This window comes from Ranitomeya variabilis, chromosome 1, assembly GCF_051348905.1.
Source record: "Ranitomeya variabilis isolate aRanVar5 chromosome 1, aRanVar5.hap1, whole genome shotgun sequence".
Taxonomy (NCBI): domain Eukaryota; kingdom Metazoa; phylum Chordata; class Amphibia; order Anura; family Dendrobatidae; genus Ranitomeya; species Ranitomeya variabilis.
Window position 1 is genome coordinate 724,670,256 of NC_135232.1, and position 10,496 is coordinate 724,680,751.

Consider the following 10,496-nt stretch of genomic DNA (forward strand, 5'->3'; position numbering starts at 1 on the left):
ATACATCTGAGTCATTGGCTGCTATGGGCATAAAGGGAGATAAACTCATGGTGTGGCCACCATCTTCCCCTGACCTCAACCCTATCGAGAACCTTTGGATTATCATCAAGCAAAAGATCTATGAGGGTGGGAGGCAGTTCACATCAAAACAGCAGCTCTGGGAGGCTATTCTGACTTCATGCAAAGAAATACAAGTAGAAACTCTCCAAAAACTCACAAGTTCAATGGATGCAAGAATTGTGAGGGTGATATCAAAGACGGGTTCCTATGTTAACATATAACTTGGCCTGTTAGGATGTTTTGGAGTTAAATAGCTTTTTTGCTCAGTGAATGTGACCTCCTAATGCTGCAAATTCTTCAAATGAGCATTTTCAGTTCTTTAAAACATATCAAATGTTTAGAAATTCTACTATGCCTAATAATTTGGAACAGTGCATTTTGAGTTTTTATTCATTTTAGAGATTATACTGTTATCATTGGGAGGTTTCTTCAATAAAATTCAATGTATACTCTATCGGGTGATGACTTTTATTAGACTGATTGTCATTTGCACCAACCATTTAGGAAAATCAGAGAAAAATGTAATTTGCATAATAATTTGGAACATAGTGTAATTATAAATTATGGGGTTATTAACCACTCATTGTACTTTGTTTCTAATTGTTAATTGTTTAGATTCTGGAAGAAAAAATCTCTGGCTTACGGAGTCTAATATAAGACCTAGAAATGTTTGGCGAGTTGTTGGGGACAATCTGGATTTTCCCAATTTATTAACTACCCCAATTCCTGCAGGGATGAAATTATATTAAACAGACGTTCCCGACACTGTGAAGGAGAATTTCCCACTACCAATAGGTCATCTAAGTATGGTATTATGAGGGTGTCTTTTAACCTTAAATATGACATCACTTGACATTAATTTGTTGATGACTCTCGGAGCTATTGACAGTCCAATGGGCATTGCTGTATATTGAAAATGACGTATTTGCCCTTTCATCATGATCGCCACATGCAGATATTGCTGATGTTCGATAAAGATTGGTAGATGCTAATACGCATCTTTTAGGTCAAGTACTGCCATAAAGCAATTTGGAAACAGAAGTTTTATAGTGGATCGAATAGACTACATTTTGAAGGTCTGATTTTCTAAGAAGATATTTCATCTCTTAAGGTTTATTATAGTTCTGTAAGAACCGTCTGGTTTTGGGACCAAAAACAAAGGGAAATAAAATCCCTTTCCTTTCTGATAAAACGGAACTTCCACTAACACCCCTTTGGATAGGAGATTTATTATTTCCTGCTCTAAAGTCTCCTGTTGTGATTGAGACTTTAAGGAAGTCAATAAAAATGAGTCCGGAGGGACTCGGGCAAATTTTAATTTTAGGCCAGAAGTTATGAGGCCAGTTGCCCAAGATTTGGATGTTATAGTTTGCCATTGTCTGCAGAAAAAAGACAATCTACCACCTACGGGTAGATCTGCTCTAACGGGGTTTGTCTTCTGTTTTAAATGGGCACTTTCCGAAAAATGCACCATTTTGTTCGGTGTCTTTACTGGCCCAGCGGTCTTGGCTTTTTAAATCTTTTCTTTTATTAAATACGGGCTTCCGGAATGCTCTCCTATAAGATGGAAAATAATTATTAGGGAATCCCTTTTTCCTCTCACCCACTTTAGTTAGGATTTCATCTAGTTTGGTACCAAACAGGTACTCACCCTGGCATGGAAAGCCACATAATTTAGATTTTGTTTGGGGATCTCCTTTCCAACCTTTTAGCCAAAGAGCCCGGCGTGCTGCGTTAGTCAGGCCTGCTGATTTGGCCGCTAACCGTATGGAGTCAGCAGATGAATCCGCCAAGAAGGCTGTAGCACCTCTGATGAAGGGTATAGAGGATATCAGTTTATCTCTGGAGAGCCCGCCTTTTAACCCCTCTTCCAGGTCGTTTAACCAGACTAACATGGATCTAGTCTAACATGTAGCTGATATAGCCCGTCTGAATGCTCCTGTACATGATTCCCATGCTCTTTTTAAGAGAGAGTCAGCTTTACGGTCCAGTGGGTCCTGTAAAGAACCTGAATCCTCTACTGGTAGCAAGGATTTTCTAGATGTGGATGGTTCTGCCGCATCCACCTTTGGGGCTTTTGACCATGTGGAAAAGTCTTCATCGTTAAAGGGATAACGTCTTTTTGATGATGATGATGCCCCGGCTCTCCCATTCTTTTTTGACCAAATTTTTAATTGCTGCTATTACTGGAAAAGAAGGTCTTTTCCTTTCTGATAGGCCAGCGAACATTATGTCCTGTGGCATTTTAGGGTCTTTAGTGTCTTCAATGCCTATGGTGTTGCACACAGATTTAACAAGATTATCAATGCTTTCTGTCGGAAAGCACGTGTCTTGTTCACGCTCTGAGGAAACGTATTCCTGGGAAACGTCCGTATCTCTATCGTCAATATCAGTGGACTGGTCAGATTTTGGCGAATTGTATTTCCTCCTGTCTTTACTCTCAGGAATACTCTCGGAACCTCGTAAGGCTCGTAATTCATCTCTAATCATTTTTCTAATGTCTTCCAACCTTACTGAGGATTCTTCACATAAGGTGGATTCAATGCATGTGTGACACAATCTTTTTGTATGAGAATCCAGGAGGGGCTGGGAACATAAGGCACACTGTTTGTGTTTCGTTTTTTCAGTTCTTTTTGCCTAGGGTGCACAGAAGATGAGGGAACAATAATCAGCTTAATAGGGTAGATACACACTCACCCCAGTGAAGCTATTTGCCAAGGTACCGGCTGAAGAGGAGGAGACGGAGGCACAGGCTGAGGAATAGATCAGTCTGATCTCTTATCCTTGGTACTCCTTGTGGAGGACCTGCTTTGTTTGGAGCGTCCGCTGCTTGTACGGCTGCCAGGCGTAATTGCGGTGACTTCTAATGAAGACATCGCAGGGTCCTGAGGGGATGCCATATTGGACACTGGAGTATCAGCGCCTGCATCCTTTTGATAATGGGGACCACCATCTTCTTCCTGTTGGACTCGGAAGTGTTCGTCACTTCCGGGTCGTGGCCGTACTGTGTGCACCTGCGCACTGCCACTACTCTCAGCGCAGGCGCCGTCTATCCTCCTAGTTCACCCCGGAAGTTTTAGCTTTACTTCCTGGGGAAAATACATTGGGGCCCCACGCTGCTCGTGCATCCGCCAAGGACGGCGCAACGACACCCTTACCCGAGCGCTTTGCTCCCCGCAGGCCACGTGGATGGATCTCCGTGAGCCAGGTGACTCCCCGGACCTGGCCTCACAGCGCCTGCCAGCAGAGGTGGGAAGCTGACACCAGGACCCCCGACGCTGCTTCTAGCTCTGGAGCCCTTGCCGTCCTCAAGGTAAACTGCGCAAGCGGCATCCAGGCTAGGCATCCTCTTCTCTCCATGAGTTCCCTTAGGAACAGGAAACCAACTGTGGGAGCGAGGGGGACCGCCCCTTTTATCTCTCCATAGGGTTTCCTGTTCCTAGGGGCGGATCCCCTCTCTCAAGTGGATGCTGTCGTGGCGAAGAGAAAAACCATTGTGTGTGTATGAGATTTATGAAATATCTGACTTTGCTGGTACTGTGAAACGCAGCTGAAAATTTGCAATAAAAAAAGCTGAAAAAAAAACCCCGCTGCAAAACCGCAATGTGTGAACATAGCCTAAGACTGGCAAAAAATAACGTGCTCATGATGAATTCCCCTAAATGAGCTTCAGCACAAAGAAGGGAAATCATTTCATGTCAGTGTTTTGGTGCGATTTGCTACAGTTTTGTCTCCATTTCAGAAACGCTGATTATTGTAGTGCGCTATTTTCTGGTTTTGTGTCTGTCAGTTTCTAATTTTTTGGGGGGAAGATGGAGTGGCTGTGCTGGAGCAAGAGGGTCTGCAACATTTATTATTTGCATTGTTTTAAAAATCAAAAAAAATTTGGTGCAATTCTACTCCAACACTAAGATGGTATAAAAATGACAGGGCAAAGGAAGAATTTAACACAAGGCCACATTCACACGTTCAGTATTTGGTCAGTATTTTACGTCAATATTTATAAGCCAAAACCAGGAGTGGAACAATCAGATGAGAAGTATAATAGAAACACGTCACCATTTCTGTATTATCACCCACTCCTGGTTTTGGCTTATAAATACTGATGTAAAATACTGACCAAATACTGAAAAATATTTAGAATTGAGAGTCCTCAGCGGTTGATACCTTTTAATAGCTAACTGAAAAGATGGTAACAAATTGCAAGCTTTCGAGACTACTCAGGTCTCTTCATCAGGCACAGACTAATACAAATTCTGAAGAATCACATATTTATGCAGAACACAGCACAGATAAATGTCATAGATAAGACAGGCGACGTTAAGCAGAATTAGCATTATGTGAGTGATAAACAGTTATGTCCATAAATATTAGGACAGTTCATAGATAAGGAGTGTGAATGTTTTATTGTCCTCTGATTGGGGTCTGGTTCTGTTATGATGACCCCACATGGTCTGAGAAGCAAATTCCTTAGTTAATGTAAAAAGACATAACTAGGTCCTCTACCAGAAGGAACCATCCTGGCCACCATGGATGTGGAATCTTTGTACTCTAATATCACACACTGATGCTGATTCTGTAGTGAAACTTATAAAATTCATCCTCACCCGCAATTACTTTGAATTCGACAATAAGATATATCTACAGAAGACTAGCACAGCAATGGGAAGTAAAATGGCCCCACAGTATGCAAATCTTTTCATGGCCAAGCTTGAAAGCGACTTTTTGTCCTCATGTCCCATCAGGCCTCTGGTCTACTACCGCTACTACATTGATGATATTCTAATCACCTGGACGGAGTCTGAGACACAGCTAAAGACGTTCCATGAACAGTTTCATCAATTTCATCCTACCATCAACTTAACACTCAACTACTCCTGCACTGAAATTAACTTTTTGGACACCATCATTAAGATGCAGAACAATTAAATAGAGACATCCCTGTATCAGAAGCCAATCGACCGTCCAACATACCTTAAATGGGACAGTTTCCATCCAAAACACATAAAAAACTCTATTGTCTACAGCCAAGCCATCAGATACAATCGTATATGTTCCAACCCCATGGATAGAGATGAACACCTTGGTCACGTCAGAAAGACCTTTTTGAATCAGGGCTATCATCCAAGAACAATTCAAAACTCCAAATCTGGAGATGCTAAGGGGAGCTGCATGGAAATTACAACCTTTACTGCAAAAAGATGCCCGCTTACAATCCTTTTTTCCAGATGCCCCACTACTGTGTTTTAGGCAGCCCCCAAATCTAAGAAGCATAATTGTCAGAAGCTCCCTGTCCTCTCAAACAGCTGCAGGAACCTTTCCTACAACCAGAAAAAATGTAAAACCTGTCCATTTTTAATGACCACAGACAAGATAAAGATCCCCAATTCACATCAGGACTACAAGATACCAGGTACTTTCAGCTGCGTCACTTCTAATGTGGTGTACTTTAACTATTTGTACTAAATGTTCAACTGGGGGTCTGTCTGTAGGGGAGACAGGGCAGAAACTGAGAACAAGGATGAATTCTCATCACCATACAATAAGAGAAAAAAGAATGGATCTACCTGTGGCAATACATTTTTGTCTCCCCGATCATAGCATTATGGACATGAAACTACTTGTATTAAAAGGTAACTTCAAATCTCAGAGAGACAGAAGAGTCTGGGAGTATAAGCTGATGATGACCGTTGACACTCTCAGTGCAGGAATGAATGTGTTGCATGGATTTATGTCTTTTTACATTAACTAAGGAATTTGCTTCTCAGACCATGTGGGATCATCATAACAGAACCAGACCCCAATCAGAGGACAATAAAACATTCACACCCCTTATCTATGAACTGTCCTAATATTTATGGACATAACTGTTTATCACTCACATAATGGTAATTCTGCTTCACGTCACCTGTCTTGTCTATGGCATTTATCTGTGCTGTGTTGTGCATAAATATGTGATTCTTCAGAATTTGTATTAGTCTATGCCTTATGAAGAGACCTGAGTAGTCTCGAAAGCTTGCAATTTGTTACCATCTTTTCAGTTAGCCATTAAAAGGTATCAACCACTGAGGACTCTCAATTCTCAATATTTTTCTATCCACTGGCTAACATGGTACCAAGATATATATCTTTCCTGACCAAACACTGAACGTGTAAATTTGCACTGCTATTTGGTTTGTTGTAAAACTTAAAAAAAAAAATAGTACCCTTATGGTCAATTTCCTCTATTTAGTCTATGACTAAACGCATTATTGTGCAGTGATAAAACTTTAGTTACATATAAACCGTTCAACAACAGGGTCACTAAGGGTAAACCTGTGCTCCTCCTGCTTCTGGCATGTTTTGCTGTGTAGCAGATATTACTGGACAGGGAGATATCGCCATCTTTTGGCAGGAGGAGATAACAGCATGTGGTTTGGAAGCAAGAGACTTCACACATTAGGCCGGGGTCACAGAACTGTAGAATACGGACGAGTGCTATGTGAAAAAACATCGCCAGGGCCAGCGTTAGCGCCAGGCAGACCATGCAGCTGCCTAGGGCCCCTGCTCCCCCAGGGGCCCCCAGCAAGTGGCGTGCGCTAATAGTGGCACATCACGCAGTCGCTATGGGGCCCATGGGTCAGGGGGGCCCGCCTGCCACCAGCGCCGACTCCCCCCACCGTGGCATTGAACTAGACAGGTAGTGTGGCGAGCACTGTTGCTTAGATCCGAGGTGCTGGTGAAGTGGGATGGCAATCCCCGTAGTAGAGTAATGTTCAATCACCGCACACTCTTAATAGATGATTGTGAAGACTTTATTATACTGGTGTGGATGCAGCGATAACACAATTTATGAATAATGAATTGGTGCAGGGATCCCTGCACCAATTCCTTATTCATGAATTGTGTTATCGCTGCATCCAAACTTGTATAATAAAGTCTTCACAAGCATCTATTAAGAGTGTGTGGTGATTGAACATTACTCTGCTACATTTAACTATACTGGCATCTATGACGCCGGTACAGTTCAAAGCAATGATGGAGGAGAGAGCGTCAGCTGACGCTCCCTCTCCCATCATTCCCCTCTGCGGGTGCGCGATGACGTCACTTCATAGCTCACCCGCTGTGTGCCGGGCCCAGGCAGTGCAGCATCTGCACAGGTGATGGCGGCCGCCATATTGGCAGAGCGTGTGGTGACTGCTGGGACCGGGTACAGGCGGCTCCGAAGCTGGCAGGGGGCGCGTGGATCGAGCTGCCCAGGAGGGGGATGCCGCAGTGGCTCAGCCATCTGGAGGATCTGGGGATGAACATGCAGGTGTATGGGATCGGCGGCATTGAGGTGTGTCTGCTGCCCGTGTGTCGCCGTCCTCGGCCCCCAGCGTCCCCGGCCCCCTGTGACACCAGCCCCATTTCCTCCATGTTCTGCCCTTGCACCCTGCTCTCCCGTGCCCCATGTCCTCATAGGTCCCCAGGTTCAGGTGTCAGTCTCCCTTGCCCACTAGTCCCCGTGTGTCCCCTTGTGTCAGTCTCCCTTGTCCCTTTGTGTCAGTCTCCCTTGTCCCCTTATGTGTCTTCCTTGCCCACTCGTCTCCGTGTATCCCCTTGTGTCAGTCTCCCTTGCCCACTAGTCCGTGTGTCCCCTTGTACCTGTCTTCCTTGCTCCCTAGCCCCCCTGTGTCACCCTTGTGCCTGTCTACCCTAGCCCCCTTGTGTCCTTCTCCCCTGCCCCCTAGTCACCGTTTGCCCATGTATTTCTCACGGCCCCTGTATGTGGGGGCTGCATTATACTATGATGGGGGCTGCATTATATTCTATGGGGTTACATTATATTGTATGGCGGGGCTGCATTATACTTTTGTGGGGTGGCTGCATTATACTCTGTGGGGTGGCTGCATTATACTCTGTGGGGTAGCTGCATTATACTCTGTGAGGTGGCTGCCTTGTACTGTATCGAGGACTATGGGGAATACATTATACTATATGAAGCACTATGGGGTTCATTATACTATGGGGAGTGAATTGTACCACATGGATGACTATGGCAGTGCATTATACTATATGGAGCACTATGAGGAGTGCATTATACTATATGGAGCACTATGAAGTGTATATTATACTATATGGAGGACTGAGCAGTGTATTTTCATATATGGAGGACTATGAGGAGTGTATAATACCATATGGAGGACTGAGGAGTGTATAATACTATATGGAGGACTGAGGAGTGTATTATACTATATGGAGGACTATGGGGCACATTATATTAGATGGAGGACTATGGGGTGTGCATGTTACAAAATGGAGGACTGTGGTGCACATTATAATATATGGAGGACTATGGGGTGTATTATACTAAACAAGCAAAATGCTGCATATCCATCAAGTGATTGGATTGTTTATGCCAGAACAAAAATCATTATTCACAGCAGCACATCGCCGGTGTAAGCTGTAGATGTGATGCTGATAACATGATACTGTATGGGGACAGATTGATCTAATTGTGATTGTTCTGTCCCCATTATTCTTTCTCAGTTGGTGTAAAGAGGCCGGGAAACAAGTGTCAAACGACTTCAATATTGTCGATCACAGTCGTTTAGCGGCCTGAATTCAGCGCACGTAAATACAACAGAAATGCTTCGGTGTGATGTGCAATATGTTAGCATTTGAAGCCCCATTTTAAACTTTTGCCTAGAGCCCCATCTTGCCTAAAACCGGCCCCGAACATCGCATAGCACTCGGACCACTGTTAATCTAATGGGCAGCTCCCATCACCGTATTTTTTCTCGGGCGTATTCAGCGTACGAGTGAAATCGATTGTACTCGTTTATCGCCCGTGTCTGGCCAATACAAGTCCATGGGTGCGAGAAAAACTCGGACACCACACGGACCACCAGTGTGACATGCGAGAGATACGCACACATTTTCCTCATTTCAGCCCATTGAGCCATTAAATTCATTGGGGAAAAGCAGTGAGAAATGTAAAGCCATACGGATGTCATACGGATACATAGGTGCGAGAAAATAGCATCATTGCATTGCAAGCGTATTACATACAGATGGCCATACGGAGAACACTCGTGTGACTCTTGGCCGAGAAAATCGGACCGATTTTTCATACGTTATGTGTGACTACAGCCTTAGAGGAATGATGGTCGAATCGGAATATTTGGTAGGACTGGTTAGCTATATGATGTGCATGGGGTCATCCTAAATCTCAATACAAGATGTTGGGGTTGACAATTTAAAAATGTTGAATGACATCAACTTGCCCAATTCACTTCTCCCAGAAGGGATAAACAGCTGCCAAAGATGTCTGAAGGGGGACATAGGAGTCTGGAAGGGGACAGAGAAGTCTGGAGGGGGCAGAGGAGTCTGGTGGGGGCAGGGGAGTCTGGTGGGGGAAAGGGAGTCTGGAGGAAAACAGAGGAGTCTGGAGGAAGACAGCAGAGGACAGCAGAGTCTGGAGGGGGCAGGGGAGTCTGGAGGAAGACCGCAGAGTCTGGAGGGGAGCAGCGGAGTCTGGAGGAAGACAGCGGAATTTGGAGGAAGACAGAGGAATCTGGAGGAGAACAGAGGAGTCTGAGGGGGACAGGGGAGTCTGGAGGAAGACAGAAAAGTCTGGAGGGGGTGGGCAGGGGAGTCTGGAGGAGAATAAGCAACCACCAACGATGTCTGGAGTGGGACTGTCACTGGGGAATCTGAAGGAGATTTGGAGGTAAAAGTGAATTCTGGAGGAGGGGCCTGTAGGGGCCAGAGACCTTGCAGGAGCGCAGTGGTTCAGGTGCAGGTAGGTCAGGTGTATGGGAGGATCGGGAGCCATTCTGGTTGGAGTTATGAGCTCAGGTCTTGGCAGTGGTGTCCCAGGACCGCGCCGTCCATAGCAGCCTCATCCCGCCACCACATGCCCCTCACACTCCATATATACGAGGCATATAATAATAATAACAACACGTTAATAATAATGATCTAGAAGAGTTTGGCGCTGCAGTAATCGGTTCGATGAGCATTATAAAAACAAAAGCTACAACCTTTGCCTCATTCTTCAAGCAGAAGATTGATAGCATCAGAGACAGTTTTGGTCAACAAGCCCCAGAGCCCTTCCTCCCGACTTCCCTGCCCTCCACCTCCAAAACCAACTTCTCCACCATTACAGAAGATCAACTCTCCACTCTACTCTCAAGATCGCATCTCACCTCACCACCTGTGCACTTGACCCGCTCCCATCCCACCTCATCCCAAACCTCACCACAGTCTTCATCCCAACCCTAACCCATCTCTTCAACCTATCACTAACAACTGGTTTTCCCCTCAAGCTTTAAACATGCCTCCATCACACCTATCCTCAAAAAGCCCTCTCTTGACCCATCCTCTGTATCTAGCTATCGCCCTATATCACTTCTCCCTTATGCCTCCAACCTACTGGAACAACACGTCTACCTTGAACTGTCCTCCCATTT